General features: G+C 36.4%; 1 long non-coding RNA gene across 2 annotated transcripts; it reads right to left on the bottom strand.

The window, feature by feature from the left end:
• Nucleotides 1-5,900: 5,900 nt before the first annotated feature.
• Nucleotides 5,901-8,731, bottom strand: LOC141630863 (uncharacterized). Of its 2 annotated transcripts, none has more exons than XR_012537557.1 (5): nucleotides 8,613-8,731; nucleotides 8,190-8,267; nucleotides 7,849-7,977; nucleotides 6,935-7,019; nucleotides 5,901-6,112 (listed from the first exon to the last, which is right to left on the bottom strand). It is a non-coding gene; the product is annotated as an uncharacterized LOC141630863 (long non-coding RNA). The 2 variants fall into 2 exon arrangements; XR_012537556.1 differs by having other exon boundaries at nucleotides 5,901-6,394.
• Between the last annotated feature and the right edge of the window lie 11,905 nt (nucleotides 8,732-20,636).

A 20,636-nucleotide genomic window follows, 5' to 3' on the forward strand; every position in this document is an offset into this window, starting at 1 on the left:
ATATACGATTCTACTAATAACATGTCAATTAAGCACGGCTTAGGCATAAACAGCTGAAAATGCAATGTCATCATTGAAATACTACCGTACCGACTCAACCTACATGCTAAAATAAACGTGAAAATTTTTGAATTTTTTTTGAAAGTTTTTGAAAGTTTTTTGAATTTTTTGAATTTTTGTATATATATAGGAAATGAAATAAACAATGCAAACTGAAGTGCAATAAACGTGAAACAGAAATGCAATAGAACACGTGAATGCAATGCAAAACTCTTCCTCAAACCAAATCACACAATGTCCCCATTGTGCAAAATCATGTAATGAAATAAAAGGGAAATGGGAATTTGCGTTATTATAACTAAACAAGACATGAAGTTAAACTCGGAAACTCACAAGACTTTAAGCGCAGCAAAAGGAAACCTCCCCAAACCAGCGTGAGCTAGGAGGTTTCGGTAGCCAGTAGTGCTACCGTAAAGGTACCTACAAAGACAGAAAAAGAAACATCATTTGGAAATAAAAGAACTTGGGCGGGAAAAATGTGCATGGAATTTAAAGTAGAAGAAAACGAGAGTCAGGTATAGTAGCGTTGGTGGTCGACCGACTGATGGGGCTGGTCGACCGACCATTGCACCTGATGCAGTAGCTTTGTTTTCTTCGAAATTAACTCAACAGATTGAGTTATCATGGTCTACAAACCTGCAAATGCACAATATATACGCGCCCAAAATTCGCGCAAACCCAATAAAAACAGTCTATAGTCTTAATAATTCTAAGCAACACAAATAAAATACGTAGTCTCGCAAACTTAAAACGTAAAATAATCTAAAAAATGCAATAAAAGGAATTGTCTTAAAACTCAAGCAATAAAATGTGAAAGTGTTTATCCGCGGAAACTGCGGGATAATTCCGACCATGGCCTTTGGCTAGATGCAGTCGCCTCAGCAATACTAATCTCAGCAGATGGAGACCACCCATCTCCGTCATCTAGGCAACTCAATGGATCGTCAGCAGCTCTAGCCCTCCATGCCTTAGTATCGTCCGGCTCATCGAACTCCAGATCATACTCCATGCCTCGCTCTGACTTCTTCAAAGCTGGAAAATCAGGTGGCTCTTTCTTCCCCAAACCAGCTCCTGAAATAGTCAAAACAGCAAAATCTTCTTCCATCTTGCTCCCAATCTGGGGCGGAGGTGTTAGAGCAGTAATAAGGGTAGGAATAAAAGGTGGGACATCATCAATATTCACATAATGTACCTCATCTTCCGATTTCTGGAGCCGCTCATGAAATGGAAGCTTTATTGACAACTCGGCTCGCTCCTCTACTTCCTTCTTTGAAACATCATTTGAATTAAGGACCTTGTCCTTATCAACTCTCGGAAGTGACTTCATAGCTCTTGAAATGAACGACCCGTCAATAATTCGGGCCGAAGTATCACGCGAATCAACAACATCGAACTTGCGCATGTTCAAAACCCTCGTCACATTTTCATTAGATGTGGTGTCATGCAAATCAAGTGACGGATTTTCATTCTGTGCAGGCATACTGGTCGGTCGACCAGTTGTGTTGGTCGGTCGACCATTGGAGCTGGGATCAGAGAGCTCCTGACTGTCAAAGTGTGCAGTATCATCAGGTAGGTTGGTCGATCGACCATGGGATATGGTCGGTCGACCATGAGTACTGGGAACGTGATCTTTTTCCGCATCAGAAACTTTAATAAGCTTCTCCATATTTCCCGAATCCTCTCCTTGCTTCACGGGTCCATCATAAGAAAGGCCACTTCGGAGATTAATGGCATTAATGGTCTCGATAGGCACCTCAAATTTACTTGGTGAGTTAGCAACTTGATTAGCTGCAAAGATAGCTATTTGGCTTTCAATTTTCACCATATGAGCCATAAGAGCTTGGACTACCGTTCTCAATTCCGCAATCTCATTGGTGCCATAAACCGAAGCATCCTGCTCTGAATTTTCTTGCTTCAATTGTGCCACCTCAAGCTTTTCAGATTGAGCATTAACAGAATCCTCAAGTGCCGCAACAGTACTCATCTCTACACTTGCTTTCCGCGACTGTCTACTCTCCAGCTTGTCAGATTTTGCATTCTGAGCTTCAAATTGTGCTATAATTCTGGAGACGTTAGACATCTTGGTGGAAGAATCAAAGGTACTCAAGCCTTCCCTTTGATGTTCTCCTTCCAAAATCCTGCTTAGATAGGACCTGAAAGACCTATAAAAACAAAACTAAAGGAAAAAGATGAGAACTGCCTCAAGGAATAAATCCCTTGAGGCTAAAGACAGACTAAAATAAAAACAACTAAAACTAGCGCTGCCTCCCCGACAACGGCGCCAAAATTTGATGCCTGTCGTTGTGTGCACCAAAAATAATATTTATAATTCCAAACTACTACTAGCAAGCGGTAGTAAGGGTCGATCCGCAGGGAGGTAGGGAGATAATAGTTGCTTTCAATTTTAGTCTAAGGGTAACTATGAGGGGGATTTTGATATGAATAATAGCTAAACTAAATGCAAGTAAAATAAAAAAGACAATAAAAAATAAGCAATGAAAATAAATGATGTGAACAAATAATAAAAAGGAGCTAGGATGGTCGGGTCACTACAGCTACGATGGCACATAAGTCTAGGTAAGTCTCGAAACACAGTCGTGGGTGATGGGTATGACAAGTCCTCTCGGTCCAAGTCAACCAATAGCCCCTCTCGGTCTATGCTATTAGTCCCTAGGCGTCACTAATACTAACTTTCGTTCTTGACTAGTGATCCTAATGCCTAAATTACATTATCTTTCGATCTAGCAATCTAGCCGTCTTAATTTGTTAATTTAAGTCCTTCCCTATCTTTCGATCTACGGGTTGGTCAAAACTAAGCTTCTAACAAGTCTCCACTAGGTCTCATTGATAGATATTGCACTTAACGATTTAAACGAAGCAAATCAGACACGAAGGTGGTCGATCGACCAGCTACCCCAGTCGATCGACCAACCGACTCAGTCGACCGACCAGATAAGCCAGTCGGTCGACCAAGCCCTAATCCGATGGTAACCTATTCTAATGCCACCTACGCTAATAGCTCACCTACATCCTAGCAAGGGTGATTTAGCTAGACATAATAACGATAACAACAACAATGAAATTCGTAAAAACTATAAGGAAAGACATGATCGAATAATTATAGCAATAATAACGCATAAACTAATCTAGGGTTCAAGGGAACTAAACTAGCAATTTCTAAATTAATAAAACAGTAAAGCAAACTGTAAAATAAGAACAAGGATTACCGAAAAATAAAAGAGGAATCAATAGATCCGCAATAAGAACTTTATTGATAACTAAAGTATGAATTGAATGTGAATGAAACCTAAAGTAACGTATTATGAAAAACTAGATTAAACTAAGCTAATGAATGATGATTAATGAATAGGAAGGGGTTACGTTATATAGGAATGTCACGTAAAACCCTTATTCCTAAACCTAATTATAATGGGCTTCCTCGTCTTTTAAATTGCGCATCAAATCATGGGGTGGTCGATCGACCACTTGGACCAGTCGATCGACCAAGAGTGCTGTACAGTAGTGCATTCCGACAATTCCTGCAGCGCACACTGATCTTAAAACAGCTGCCATTTCTTCGTTACTTGGTCAAATCAGGCGTTCTACGCGGCGTTGGAAAGCTAAGAGGATAAGATTTCACCACCAATTAGAATCACCTGATTATCAGCTCTAGAACTCGAGATATTGCCATCTGAAGAAGGCTGCAATATCGTGAAGTGCGTGTGAAATAGGGTATAAAACATCATATTTAGGACACGCATCACAACTTCAAAGCCTTTGATCGATCAGAATTTTGAGGAAAGGTGTCGATCGAGTGGTTTCAAATCACTCGATCGAGTGACAGTGCTGGTAATACACGAGGGAGTGTTCTTTTTCCCCTACTCTATTTCATTTTTTCTTCTTCTTTCTTCCTATTTTCACGATAAACCCCCATTAATCAACCCCAAATCCCCATTTTTCTTCCCCTAAATCACCAAACTAATTACCCAAATCATTCCCTTAACATCAATTAAACCATTGCCCCTTAATTTCCTCTTCAAATTTCGTGTTCTTGTTGATTTTTGTGGGTTTTAGGGTTCGAAAAAATCGAAAATTTTCGATCAATTTGTGCTTTCCTTGTTGGTTTAATTGCTGATTCTTTGTGGGTAATTTGTCAAATAAGTTCTTTCCCCTATTCTTTGTTGTTTAATTGTGTTTTTATGCTTGTAAATTCGAATTAGGGTTTTGAATTGGGAATTTGGGGGAAAATTCGATGTTGTTTGGATTGTTTTCTAATTAAGGAACTTATTTTGACTGATAGGATGGATAGTAGTACAATTTCTGCCTCTAGTTCTACTACTGCTCCGTCTACTACTGAGACGGTGGTCCCTGCTGCCACCACCGTCACCACCCCTGTTGTTACTGCTACTGTCTCTCCCGCTGTCACTGTTACAGCTGCTGTACCGTCCTTGGTGTCGACCCCTGCTGTGTCGACACCCTTTATCACAGTTATATCCTCTGCCCTTGTTCAAAGACCGGTTTCTGGCCGCGCTCCTGGGCTAGCTGCTTCCGTCCTGCTTGCTGCCGCTGCTTCAGCTTCACGAGGGGGAAAGGGAGGGGGTTCTAAAGTTGCTGTACGTTCCGCCGCCAGGTTCATGGCCGATGCCTCTTTGGATTCTCTTGCTGAGTATCCATAGGTACGATTTATTAACTCGCTTCATCGTACTCGTTTCATGCATCTTATGGACCGCGACATTACCTTTACACGTTTTTTGTGTCGTTCTTCATTGGACAAGTTGGGGATTTTGGAACCCGTGGCTGAATTATTAAACAGGACTGGGATGACGGGTTTGACTACGATGAGAGCGCTCACATATGAGCAAGTAACCCTAGAATTTTTTAGCTCTTTTACTTTCTCATCCGCTGCTTATGACACTAACCCGGGCAGCTCATGTATTTCATTTCGACTGTTTAACCAGACCTTCACGTGGACCTTAGCTGAGTTTGGGAAGAGGTTAGGTTTGACTTGTCACGGCCCTCAGGATGCTCCTAGGAAGCTCCTGTCTTTACTTTGGCCCACTCTTGCACAGACTCCCTTTGACCAGAGGAAGGTGGCACACGTCCATCTTCCCCCAGCCCGTTACTTTCTTCGTCTCCTCGAGGAGACGATCTTTGGCCGCCACGAGCCTACCAACGTTAACAACGTTGAGTTGTCTATTTTAGCGGGCTATTTGAACATTGATAGTGCTGGCCCTTTCATTCTTAACATTGCTTATCTGTCAGCTTAACATTTTAACGTTGTCGGGCAGAAGAGAAAGGGCATGATTTCCTGTGGTGAGTTGGCGTCCCACATTGCTCGTAGCCTATTCACTGACTTCCCCCGTAGCCTGACATATGTAGATAAGGATGTGTACATAGATATTAACACCATGTTGGTGATGTTTTGGTTAGCTAAGGATCAGCGGACTTGGAAGATCTGTGGTTCCATGTCCGTGACCTTACCTTCACCCGATCTACCCCGTCTTTCATCTTTGACCACTGTGTCAAGTAGGTTGCCTCCACCTCCACCTTCTTACACTACTACAGAAACAGGCTTAGAGAACTGTTGAAATTAGCATTAGAAAACTCCTTAGAGGCGTTCTTCAACTCAGTGTTCTCTAAAGCTTAGAGAACGGTTAGATGAGGCATTTTGTATTCACAGTCATATAGAACGGCTCAAATGAGCTTTAGAGAACACCTGATAAGCGTTCTTTTTTCCAAGGAAAAGAGAACGGTTGAGTAAGCTAACAGTTCTCTATCCCTCTTGGTTTTTTTTTAAAAAAAAATTGATGACATTTGATTAAATTAATATATTTGTTCTCATTAATATAAAATACCAATACCAATACACTTGTTTCACAACCTGCAAATTAACGAAGTCCTACTCCGTATTACATAACTTCGAAACATAGCACTACGTGCACCCATAATCTCATCTTTAATTCATGTTGTGACTTCAACCGCCAACTTCAATTGATCAACTTGGAAGAAAGGAGAAATATGAGGGTAAAATATTTCCAGTGATAACCTGTCACTAATAACAAGAACAAATATATGTAAGATATGAGTAGTAGAAAGGAAAAATAAAATAAGCAGTGAGTACCATAACAATGTACGTACACGTAGTTCTAAAAGGTATTGTAATTTGTCAAGTGAATACGAGCGAAGACGATAAATAATTCCACAATGGTATTTAAGAGAATTAAAAATAAACAAATGATAAATACTAGTAGTCAATTATTACCTGAACCGTTGAATTTATAGGCAATTAAGTCTTTTTTGCTATAACGCTAGGGCCTTCACATAAGATAATAACCTTAACAAACCATACATGAAGGATTAGCTCGATTAAACGGAAAGTGGGGAAAATCAGTCTTTGAAAGGTAAGCTTGATAAATCGCATAAATCTGGTGGACGTGTTGGAGAATTAGTAATTATTTGGCCGCCTACAGCCAAGTGATTAAACTATAATAATAATAAAACCATCATCTATCCAACTTAAAAAACACTATAAAAGCACAATTACACTAGTATATACATATTAATAAATAGACAATAGAGAACCAACAATTCATAAACAAAGTTCAACCAGCCACGACCATATCTTGGTATGGATTTGACCAATTTCTTAACAATGAGTAGCAAAGAAACTAGGAGAATTGGAGATGGAGGTTTATTGCTGGAAAATGGAATTGGGGGAAGTAATAATACTCTGGATATTGGATAAGGTGTGAGCTTTAATTTATGATAGGGGGATTAAATTGAGGTAGCATAAACGAACGACAATACATACCATAAAAAATCACAACGAAGTATAAATTAGAGTGATTAAATTGAGGGAGTATAAGAAATTTACCATAACAATCACAAGCATATTTTTCTATAGCAATCACACAAGCAATTTGAACTCACTTGTTCTAGCCATCTCCCTTCATCTTCACCTAATAAAAACGACAAAGACATTGAACCACCATCAATGATTTAATAATTTGGTGATGACATAAGAGACTTCACACTATCTAATTCTTAGCAAGGCAAACATTGAAGCAATGCAGCGAAAATTATATATTCGACCAGATCGACCACGTGCTTGTAATGATGCAACCAAACAATTTGGGTAGAGACACGATCATTCAAGTAAAAAGTTCAAGCCTGCGAAGAGTCAAATGTATATCCATCATATGTTTCAGCAAGCAGAACAAAAAAAAAAAAGGTCCGGACCTTGCGAGAAATTAAGACAAGAAGCCAAATGATGTATCTTTATCCAATTTATATTGGCATCTTCTATCTTAGACTTGGAACAAAAAACTTTAAGTCACCAATAATTCTTTGAATAAGGCACAAACAACACAGTCGGATAAGAATTAAATTAGGAAGTATGTACTTGTATAATTAACCAGTCAGGTGCGTCTAACTCGCTCATAGCTAGATATGAATAAAACAGACGGACATACCATTATATAGCTGTAGATAAAATACCAGACGGACATACCATTGTATAACTAACAAGTCAGCCAAAACTAATCTAGCAAATATTGTGTACATAAATCTTTTGGCAAAAGCCAAAGAATGTTAAGGAAATCCAAATAGATAACTCGATTAACTGGTAAATAAGAATTCCACGGTAATTATGAGATAGTATAAGTCGTTGACATTAATCTTAAAAGTAACACATCTCGTAGTATAAATATTTGAGCAAGCAAACTGAGAACTGAGATATATTCACATTATTGATAAAATCTGCACACGGAAAAAAAAGGAGCTACATACATCAATGTACTTTGGCAATCTTAACACCCTTGAATGCTCATTGCTATCTATGCAACAAGATATGGTAGAGTCATAGGTAAATGTTGCATAGCCTCGTGTGTTCTTCTCCTTGAATTTGTCTGTCTTTCCCTGTGATACAACATGAGGTATGGTTGGATAAGTGGCATCACGGAATTACAGCAAACATTCTGCAAACCTATTCAAATTAGTGGCACAAAAATAATTTCCTATAGAGTATCCAATTAGGAATAGCAGCGCCCAGTATTTGGCAATTAGACTGTAGACAATTAGGATAATTTTGACAAGAATTTAACAAGAACTGAAAAGAGTAGATGAAATACCAGTAGAATGGATGTAAGAGTTGTGAAACATCAAGATAATCCCCAATTCTACCCATTTTCATCGACTTTCCTTGTTCACTGTAAAATCCCCAAATTTCTAAGGTTTATTGAAGTGAAAACCTCAAATAGGAAAACCAACCTGAAATTAAATTAGCCATATCATTTTATTCAGTAGTAGTTTGTTCTTTTCTGATTGAAATCGGATTGCTGCTGATTGGGCTGCACAAACTTTGTCTGGAAGATCTCCATTTGAACACTAATTTATGACTTTGCTCCCTTATAAAATAAGGAGTAGTTCAACAAGTATAGTTTGTATCAACTTACCAATTGAAAACGAACAATAGATTGAACACAAATTTGGAAATTAGGGTTTACTTAAACTGAAAATGAAAACGAAAAATTAGACAAGAATAACCAACTTACCAATTGAAGAGAACAAAAACGATAAAGGAGGTGACGTCGTGCATCAGAGCGAATGAAGACCAGACGAAGCGGCGCACGAAAGTTTTAGGAAGAACCGCCTAAAAGAGAAGTAATCAGAAAATAAAACAAAAAGTATGAAGGAGGTGAGTATACTGGTATGTGTGCGTCGTTCGATTCAAGATTCAATATAACAAATTAATAATTAATTATTTATAAATTAATACTAATACAATAATAGGAGTAGAAAAAGGCGCTTCCTTGTACCCATCACATAGATAATGCTTATTATCACAAGTGTTCTATATTTTAGTTTTAAAGAACAGTTTTATGTTGGGAGCGTTCTCTATTAATTTAGAAGACGCTTATCCAATTAAGGTGTTCTCTATCTAGTGTTACTTATTCCATTAATTGTATTAGTGTTACCTCTTTACACTTACTCCTCCAGCTTCTAAGAAGCGGAAGAGACCTGAGATCGGAGAGAGGTCCACATCGACTCTGGCTAGGCAGACGTCCACGTCCATGCCTACGCCTATCCCGACCCCTATTCCTACCCCTTCAGTCCCTTTGCCGGTCCTACCGGTTAACTTTGTTCCTCCTCGACCCTTCGAGGCGCCCGGGGTCATGGACCAAGGGCGTCGTGATGGTTTGCTTCTTGATATGTGCAAGAGAGTCGCTCGTATAGAGCGAGATTAGGCACTTGCCTTGTTCCCTCTATATGAGTATCATATGATGAGGAGACGTCCTATTTCTGAGGGCTGGCCACACCCTTTTTTCTACCGGTACCCGGCGGTAGGTCTGAGCAAAAAAATCCGAACCGCATTTTTAAACCGAAACTAGACCGAAACCCGAATAATGGAGAATTGAAAATTTGGGTTTTTTCCGGTGGGGGGCCCGAACCGAATTTTTAAGCACAAATGAGGTGCGGGTGCAGGTCTAAATAAAACCAAACTGGAGACCGCTTTTAAAACCGAATTGACTTTTTTCTGAAAAATATAATTTCATCTATGAATTAAACACACTCAAGCCAAGACTTAGGCCCAAAACATCAAAACCCTATTTCTTTCGTTCATCCCGTGCCCTTCAGTCTCTCACCCCCTCTCTATCATCTCTAAAAACACCAAAAATTATTTATGAAGTAATTTTAGATGTCTGTGACTCTTTAATTGTAGTTTTGAACATCATTTACATGTCTATGACTCTTTGAACTTTAATATGTATGATTTCTTTATGAAGTAATTTTAACATTTGACAACCAAGGTCTTCAAATATTCAAAATGGCAGCATGGTTATTGTGCCAATCAAGAGCATTCAACCAAAAACCGGGTTCGAAAACCGGCTCGGGTAACCAGTTTTCAGATCCGGTTTAAAAATTCCATAAAAACCGGTTACCCGGATTAAAAGAGGTGTGGGTGAGGTTTAAGAAATTAAAGGTTTTTTAAAACCGGGGACCAACCCGGTTTGTAAAACCGGGTCGGGTACCCGATTTTGCTTAACCCTACCCGACGGAGGGGTACCCACAGCCTAAGAGTGAGGAGGACACTGTTGAGAGGGAGGAGAGGGTCAGAGATGACCTCGCTGCTGGAGGTCGACAGAGGAGAGGAGAGGAGGAGAGAGCCCTACCTACGAGGTGGTTGACGAGGAGGAGGCTGACGAGTAGCTGCTGGTCTACTCACTTTCCCAGTTTTCTGGCTGATTTGGGGAAGTTCGTACATATTGTGAGTATTTCTGCTTTTATTTATTTTTCATCTCCTTTTATTTGTTTATTTATTTATTTCATTCATTTATTGGTTGTATTTATCCCGTTCCCCGTATATTATGCTGGTGTATGCTGGAGGACAACGAGGGCGTTGTCTGTTTTGGTTTGGGGAGGGTATTGCATCCTTTGAGTCTGCATTTGTTTTGCATTCACGTTTATTTTCTGTTTGCATTGTTTTTAATTTCAATAAACAGTAGAAAAATCAAAAAAATAGAAAAATTCAAAAATTCAAAAAATATTTCACGTTTACTTTTGCATATAGGTCGAGTCAGAACGGTAGATTTCTGTGATGATATTGTACTGTAAATTGCCATTTCACTTGAACCTTGCAACAGATTGACATTTTATTAGCTTTGTCACTTGCATATCTACGAGTTAATGTTAAAAATACAGCTGAACATATAGACTTGACCTGAAAAAATTGGCAAACTACTTAAAATTTCTATGTTTTTAGAGCCGTATAACTGGTGTCATTTATGACCAGTTCATGTAGGAATTGAGAGTAGTATACTCCTTGCATAACATGTTTATTAATTTTCACTTTTATGAAATTCAATTTCTTTTTGCTCACATACATTCGGGTTTGTGGTTGGTGTCACATACAAGGAGGCGCTTGCAAATTTTCCCTTTCTTTCATTTTCACCCATTTAGCTCCACATTAGCCAAACTTAGCCTTTTTGACCCATTAACTACACCCAAATTAAGCCTGCGCGTCAAGCTAGTTAATGTGTTTTACGGTACATATTTTGTTGATCAAGTTTGGTTTGTATTATATCATTTTGGAGTTGGTAGAAAAGAAAGAAGAGGAGGATGTTGAAATTGAAAAAAATTGAAAAATGAAAAAGAGAGAAAAACGTGAGCAGGCAGGAAAATGAGAAAAGAAGAAAAAAAAGAAAAAACAGACCGTGTGAAAAATTAGAAAAGTTTGTATTTGAGACGGTCTTACTCCTATGCTTTACTTATATCTTTTGAGGAGTTGTGTTTGGTTGAGTGAGTTTATGTGCCAAATGAAGGGTATTTGTGATTAATTTTCTAATTGGTTGAGAATTGGATATGGTTAGTATGGTATCGTTTTTAGAAATCTAGATCTCTTTACTAACATATTCATATAAGTTTTATGTTAATTTAATCATAAAATTAATTGGTGATCTTATGCATGCAAACTATAAACAATTTAAAGAAGAAATCTTTATCTTACATTGGTATTTCGGTTTATATGGGCACAAGAGAGATCTCCTTCCCTCTTGTTCTTGTGCTCTCCTTAATGGATGAACTAGGATCCAAGTGTAGGATCCCTCCCAAAGTAAAATACCCAAGGTAAACTCTTAATCAAATTAATATTATGTATACTAGAATAATATTAATTTAGTGTAAAAATGACCCAAAAATATTTGATTTTTGGTCTCCTAAAACCGGCTAAGAGAGAAGGAAGAGGAAGGTATTTTATCTTTCTAAAAGTTCTTATTTTAGATGGATGAATGAATTAGTTAATACACTAAAATGAAGTAGTGGAAATGATAAAATTATATGGCAAAACCCTTGGTTTTTCTCCTATGGAAAACCGGGTAAAGGGAAGAGGAGGGACCAATGCATGCACTACTTTGTCTTCACAATGACAACTAGGTTTTGCATGGCTAGTTTAGTAGGTAATGATCATGTTTACCAGTAACATAATCAACACAATATAATCCTAAAACTCCTCTTTATTTCGGCACACATGTAAAATGGAATCCATTTTATTTTTGTCAATTTATCAATTTGTCACATGTCACATGTCACATAAAATTGTTATGTATTTTTAACATATTAAAAATCAACGTATAAATATGTCATTTACAAAAATCGACTTAGTAATTCGCAATTACTTGTACCAAAATATTTTACCAATTATAAATCACAATAATTTGTATTTATAATAATTCATTCAATTTCAATTGTTTCCTTGAACAATAATTTCATCTGAGTAATGAAACAATTCGATTACTCAGACCGTATCTCATTTAATCAATTTCAATGAGACACGTAAATATTACTTCCAAAATCGTCCGTCAATTTTAAATAATTTAATTGACTCGTAACGTTATACGATCAATTAAATTATCAATTAAGAGTGTTACCCTTTAGGTATGACCTAAGGGGATCAACTCGTCACCACCGTCTCACGACAGTAATGTCAAACTCTAGTCAGCCAATCATTACCGATATGTGTGGACCAGTTGACAGTAAAATATTACTTCCCAATTGTATTCTTTAAAATGAGACTTAAACATGTGATCATCATGATCAACAGTTGTGATCGCATTATTGTCGGAGGACACATATTCTAACAATCGCCCACTTGTCCTCGACAAATATGCGTCACCAATTCTCTTGTCCTATTACTATCTCCCACTTAATGCAAGGTGTCTTTCAGGTCGTACTTGCAAGTGATCATATCGAGAGTGGTTTCCTCGATCTGGAGAATAATTGATTGACCGAATTAATCCACCATGGATACATTCCGAGCGTGGCCACGCATTTCCAGTTCATTACTCCTCAAGTGGCCCTGAGATATTTTATAACCCTGACTAGGGGTGGACAATTCCTATCGCACTCATTCCCTTCGACTAGCCACAGCCATCATAACCCAAAATATGCCCATTTGACCCCATTTACGAAGGTCGCAGTAACACAAATCAAAGTTAATCTGAAACTGTGCCATCTTAGGCGAATAGTCTTTAGTCAAAAGAATCGACTCATTTGAATACTATAGCAGCTCTCGCCACGACCAGGCTATATAAATTTGCCAGAACTCTATAAGCGGTCATAAGGCCCGACAAAATGTTCCTAACAGTCCGCCTATGTGATCGACTAGTCATTCTCATATGACTCTATGGCACTTGAACTTGCCATCAATCGCATCACACTCTAGTCACTTCGAGACGTCACCTCATGTAAGTAACTATGGGCAAATACAATGCTAATCCGTGTTCACTTAAACGGGGTTCAATTGTCTCTATAACCCGTTGGATGTAACAAAGTATAAGGTGAGTTAATAATAACTCAAACGACAAATGTCGACATCACACTCGGGTAGTCAATACCATATTACAACCTTGTGATGCATATCGTAAGTGTGTAAACACTTGTTGATTGCAATAGAAGTTTAACATGTCACGTGTCCATGTGTTCAAACTTCTTAATTGTATTATCTTTTACATTCATGTTATCACTCATAGCATGAACCTTACCAAGTACACATCAAGGTTCCCGACCTTGGTTTCGGTTCTTTATCTTGAAAGAACTTCCTTATCGATTATCACATAACGAACGAATTTGTGGTGAATGATATAACTTGTACTGAACAAGTACTCCATCCACACACAATGCACTAGGTATATGTTTTGTAGAGTCTTGCAACAATTTGTCAAGATGATTAGCCTAGCACTTCTCACAAGTCCTAGCATATTAGGAAAGATTAGTTTTGAGCAACTTCTTATTCAACTAAGTATCTTTCCAAACTTCCTATTTCTTCTTTTGGCTTGAAAAATTTAGGATTTTCATAAATCTTTACGTGTGTTCGGATTTTCTATAATATGTGCAACCTCTTGACACATAACAGAGTATTCTGTCAAACACCAAAATCGCTCATCGAATTCTTCTCGAGAATTCATGACGTTTCTACTATGGCTTACCAATGATTCATCATGCTCTTATGCATATGATTCATAATTGTACATGTGCATGATTATTCTAATGGCGGAAACATTTATAACTTTTAATCATGTCATCAACTATATTAAGGTTTAAGGAACGACCATGACTGCTAATGGCAATTCCATTTTCATTTAAATGAATAACCTACGTATCTCGTTGATTCGATGTGTATCTTTAAATATTTATCCAACATCTCATGATGTATTTGGATTCATCATGGTCCATTATCATCCAGAATTGAAAACTCAAATCTTCCTCTGTGAAGGAAGGTATTAGCTCGTCATTCTTCAATGAGTGATGAGTTTAAACTTTTACAAGATGATTACTCCCACTAAATTCCATGTCTTCACATGATAATTTCTAACTCCCACTTGATTCGCAATTGACTACTCAATTGAGACATTTCAAGAATTGAAATTTATTGCTTTGTTTGAGATAAAACCATATATGTTCCCATCATATCCTTTCAAAATACCTATTTTGAAGTGGTCTCATTTTTAACCTTATGGAAAGAGATTTTTAATCTCTAACACATTCATGTCATAATGATGCGTGACAATGTCATTTATTAAATATAAATAATATCTAATATACGTCCTTCAAAATATCCCTTTCAGAAGGAGATTTAACCAATTCATTTTCATAATGTGGTTAAGTAATGACTTTTGCGTGGTTAATACTTAACATTTAGCAATTGAGGATATCGGTATATCTATCCTTGCAACCTCTAGTCATAAATATTGTTTATTACTAGGATGTTACTTTGATTCATTTAGGCTCTTAAGTAAAGTTGAAACTATTGGTCAAAATTTATCATAAACTAGTCAATTAAGACTTTACATTAGTCATTCTTGTTCCAAAACTTTCTTTTGCTCTCCTCATGTAGTTTTCTTGAGAACATACTCTTATGATTACGTCACTTGGTCTCTTTAGTCATATAGAACTATTTGAGACCATAGATCTCATCTATTGGGTATATTATATAAATAGATATACCTTCATTCGAATCATTCTTCATTGCGTAGATCTCATTTACACAAGTTCACAAACTTATCTTGGTGTGTGTTGTGTCCTCATTTTTCTCCCACTCTATCTTTAGAATAAATACACTAGAGATTCAAAGATAGCATATGAGACACAAATAATGATTTTGAAGTATAAGGAGAACTATCTCATAGGTTGACTAATAGTTTTAGATTTTATAAATGTACTTGGTGATTGACATTCCTTTAAGAGAGTTCATAGACTCAATATGATCATACACAAGCCATAAGCATGTGGACATATAATGAATCCCATCATTATAGTTGTCTATTAGATCACTTTAAGTGAATAATTATATGTTTCTAAGAGCAAGCATTTGAATACGAATTTTAGAACAAGGATAAAATGATAAAACGGATGACTTGGGTTGCAAACCAAGCCACCATTATCCAAAATACAACCAATTATCCAAAATACCTTTCCATGTCGAACACGGAAACTTAAAGGTTCTAAAATCCGAAACATAATTTAAATAAGACAATAAAAAGCAAAGCTCCATGAAAGTTATTCCTAGCTTCTTGATGGTTTCTCAAGCTTGCTTTTCTTTTCCCTTGTCTTTGCTTGGTGGAGGCCTTATTTACAATAAAAAGGGAGATACATTATCACAACTTTGTATCACAATACCATAGTTGAAATAGAAACATAAAAGAAAGGATAGTCATTTACCTACTGGAGTAATCTTTCCAGCCTTAATATCACCAAGGTATTTGGAACAATTTCTTTTCCAATGTCCAACACCATTATAATAATGTCATTTATCAAGAGGACCCTTCTTGATTTTTGAAGTGCTAGCTTCATAAGTCTTAGCTTTGGTGAAAGTGGGAGCTTGTTTCTTACCCTTCCTCCCATTCTTCTTGAACTTCCCCTTGCTTTTGGTGCTAATGTTAAGCACATCCTTAGGCGGGTTCACATTTAACCCCATGTCCCTTTCGGCTTGCACAAGTAACTTGTGCAATTCTTCAAGAGACACATCCTTGTCTTGCATGTTAAAATTCACCCGGAATTGAACATACGCTTTGACTTTGGACAAGGAGTGTAGAATCCTATCTACAATAAGTTCTTTGGGGATTTCAACCTTTTGAATCTTCAAGGTCTCGACTAGCTCCATTAATTTGAGCACATGAGGGCTAACCTTTTGGCCCTCTTTGAAGTCGAGATCAAAAAATGCCGCGGCCGCCTCATATTGGACGATCCGCGGAGTTTGTGAAAACATTGTCACAAGCTTGGAGTAAATCTCATTAGCGGTGCCTATCTTAAAGGCTCTCCTTTGGAGATCCGCCTCCATCGCAAAGATCAACACATTTTTCATTGCGGCGGACTCCTTATGGTAAGCCTCATATGCTTCCCTAGTGGCGGCGGTCGACCTAGTAGTAGGTTCGGGTGGAGAGGCCTCGGTGAGGTAACGAAGCTTGTCGTCACCTTGGGCGGCTAATTTGAGTTGGGCATCCCAATCAGAGAAATTTGACCCATTCTTTTCAAGTTTACATCGATCCATAAAGGATCGGAGCCATGACGAATTAGCAAGAGGCGTGGCGTTTGGGTTTGGTGTAGCCATTTGTTATGAGAAAATGAAGTGGTCTACAAAACAAAATAGAAGGAGTAAAACAAATGTCGTTTTAATAATAATACTCGTGAAAACTAATTTAGACATTGCATTTATCTAGTGACCTCTACCCAACTTAGATAAATGATTCCAAGACCCAAATTCATATCGACTTAGGCACGGTAGGATGATTCATCCTTTATCAATAAACTCGGTGGATTAACGTTTAATCGATTCTACTTTTAGAACTCTTGGTCGATAAAATTACTCTAATATTTATCTATAGCCCGGAACACATGCGACTACGGTCACGAATACTTCCGTTGAGCTCAATCCAAATTTCGAATAAATGTGTCCATGATCCAAATCCACATCAACTTGGGCATGGTAGGGCCGATTCATCCCTTATCAACATGAATTCGGTGGATAGACATTTATCACCCACTTCCCCTACGTAACAAGTTTTGTATCCCGGTAGGGCCGAGTGCACTCCCTCGCGAAATAGGTTTTCATGGTTTCTACTCTTCGGTAAGGCTATGTCTCAATCGATTGTTTTAGCGAGAGGTCATGTCAATTTATTATCTATCACGTTTTAAGTGAACTAATGCGGTGAACTACGATAATTGTAATTGACACGGTCGATAAACTCGATGAAAGATGATGCATGTTTTAGTTATGGCGATTTAGCGATGCATGCGACATATAAATAAAATGCAAAGCATAAAAATAAATCCTAGTATGACCTTCCTAAAATAGAAAAACTATTTAACTATTACATATTCGGAAACCAACTCCATTGGTCCCTTGAACTTCGGTTGTGGCACGCATCTCGAGGTAACACCGTCTTTATGAATCACCATCTTGAAGAAATCCGTCTTTGGGAACTCCGAAATAAATAAAATTACATAACAAATTACATAATTTCCTATTATACATTTGTAACAAAAATAAAATAAATCTATTAAATTACAAAACGGTGATACGAGATCACAATAAATTACAACCGAATCGATATTCCCATACATTTCGAGTAATACCAATTAAAAACTAAGGCCATACTAAGTAAAATTACATAATTTAAAAATTACATAAAATAAAATTATGACAATCATAAATAAAATGCAGCATTATAATATGTATGAACATGCCCAATTTTATGTTAAATCACCTCTAAGTAGCCAATATCGTATATTACACGGTTTTTATGGATTTGCGTGATTCAACGTTTTATAATCACAAAAATTACATAAATTCATATTTATGCATAAGTTAATTACCCTAACCTTTTAGTACTCAAAATTTAGTCTTCACTAATTATTTAACCATAATTAACTCATATTTCTAAAATTTGTTCATTAATGGACTTAAAGTTACAATAAAATGCTATAAACTTCAAATAAATCACAAAAATTCAAATAAATTCAAAATTTGAAATTTAAACTCATGAACATTCTGGAAAAAATACCATGACACTCATAATGTTCAAAAACTTAGGTTAAATATTTCGAAATTTATCCGGAAAAACAATGTTGCGGTTTATCGGTTTTAACAAAAATAATCATAAAACATAAGAAAAATTATATTCATCAACTTTTCAATTTTAGATCTGAAAAAGATAATAAAATGCAACATGTGACGTTTTTCCTTAGTCATGGAGTACGTTTTATTAATATTTCACTAATTAAGTCACTATTTATGCTATTTTTCTTCAAAAAATCATAAATCATGCATAAAGACTTCAATATAGCCTATTATTTTACACACATCTTTTAAAATTTCATGTGACAATATAATAAATTTCTATGACCAGATTCGAAATTTATCTCATATTAACCTATTTTTCATCTGAATCCGATTTTAATAATGAAAAATCCATTTTTCGAGCATAAGAAGTCCCAAAATTATGAAAATTTACAGGTCATCTCAAAATAATATATGTGATAACATATCAAAAAATCATTGGAAAATTAGAAGTTTAGCTAATTTTAGTCCGAAAATGACATTTTATTCATAAAATCATATTTTAATGCCATTATTATATAATATGAACAATAAAAAATCCATAAATTAACCAAAATATCCTAAAAACATTTTAGGACCAGAAAATTTAACATGCATAATTATTTTCGTGATATATCATAATAACACAAATTAAACAATTTTTATATGTTAATCGTATAACTCGGAAAAACTTTCAACCGATTTGCATGCAAACAACCTAGGCTCTTGATACCGCTTGTTAGAAATCTAGATCTCTTTGCTAACATATTCATATATGTTTTATGTTAATTTAATCATAAAATTAATTGGTGATCTTATGCATGCAAACTATAAACAATTTAAAGAAGAAATCTTTATCTTACATTGGTATTTCGGTTTATATGGGCACAAGAGAGATCTCCTTCTCTCTTGTTCTTGTGCTCTCCTTAATGGATGAACTAGGATCCAAGTGTAGGATCCTTCCCAAAGTAAAATACCCAAGGTAAACTCTTAATCAAATTAATATTATGTATACTAGAATAATATTAATTTAGTGTAAAAATGACCCAAAAATATTTGATTTTTGGTCTCCTAAAACCGGCTAAGAGAGAAGGAAGAGGAAGGTATTTTATCTTTCTAAAAGTTCTTATTTTAGATGGATGAATGAATTAGTTAATACACTAAAATGAAGTAGTGGAAATGATAAAATTATATGGCAAAACCCTTGGTTTTTCTCCTATGGAAAACCGGGTAAGAGGAAGAGGAGGGACCAATGCATGCACTACTTTGTCTTCACAATGACAACTAGGTTTTGCATGGCTAGTTTAGTAGGTAATGATCATGTTTACCACTAACATAATCAACACAATATAATCCTAAAACTCCTCTTTATTTCGGCACACATGTAAAATGGAATCCATTTTATTTTTGTCAATTTGTCAATTTTTCACATGTCACATGTCACATAAAATTGTTATGTATTTTTAACATATTAAAAATCAACGTATTAATAAAAATACGTTATATACAAAAAGCGACTTACTAATTCGCAATTACTTGTACCAAAATATTTTACCAATTATAAATCACAATAATTTGTATTTATAATAATTCATTCAATTTCAATTGTTTCCTTGAACAATAATTTCATCTGAGTAATGAAACAATTCGATTACTCAGACCGTATCTCATTTAATCAATTTCAATGAGACACGTAAATATTACTTCCAAAATCGTCCGTCAGTTTTAAATAATTTAATTGACTCGTAACGTTATACGATTAATTAAATGATCAATTAAGAGTGTTACCCTTTAGGTATGACCTAAGGGGATCAACTGGTCACCACCGTCTCACGACAGTAATGTCAAACTCTAATCAGCCAATCATTACCGATATGTGTGGACCAGTTGACAGTAAAATATTACTTCCCAATTGTATTCTTTAAAATGAGACTTAAACATGTGATCATCATGATCAACAGTTGTGATCGCATTATTGTCGGAGGACACATATTCCAACAATCGTTAGGTAGCTAGCTTGATTATCGCCTCACAATCCCATAATTGTTTTGCCTTTTCTTACCCATCGCCTCACTTTCCCATAACTTTTGTAAGCCCTCGGCTGTGACAGACATTGTTTGGTTGGAATGTATGTATGGTGATTAGAATTGTCTATCATTTTAGTTGCAAGCATGTTTTTGTGGGTCGTAGTTTAGGTGAGTGACTATTTCTCTTCTTCTCTTACACTTATATACTTACCCTTTGCTTCATGAGAGAAGAGTGACCCGTGAGAGTCCAATTTTAAAGGTCTTGTAAGGTCGACAGTTCAGCTTTTTTATAGACATCATACAACTCGTTTGCGCTTGACTATTGTAGCTATAAATCTCAGTTTTGTTTGCATTAAACTGTTTAAGTGGACAAGTTATAGCTAGCTTTGAGTTTTATTATCCGTTCCATTAGTTTACATTTAGTTTACTCGAGGACGAGTAAAGGTTCTGTTTGGGGA

Source organism: Silene latifolia, chromosome 2 (genome assembly GCF_048544455.1).
Source record: "Silene latifolia isolate original U9 population chromosome 2, ASM4854445v1, whole genome shotgun sequence".
Classification (NCBI taxonomy): Eukaryota; Viridiplantae; Streptophyta; class Magnoliopsida; order Caryophyllales; family Caryophyllaceae; genus Silene; species Silene latifolia.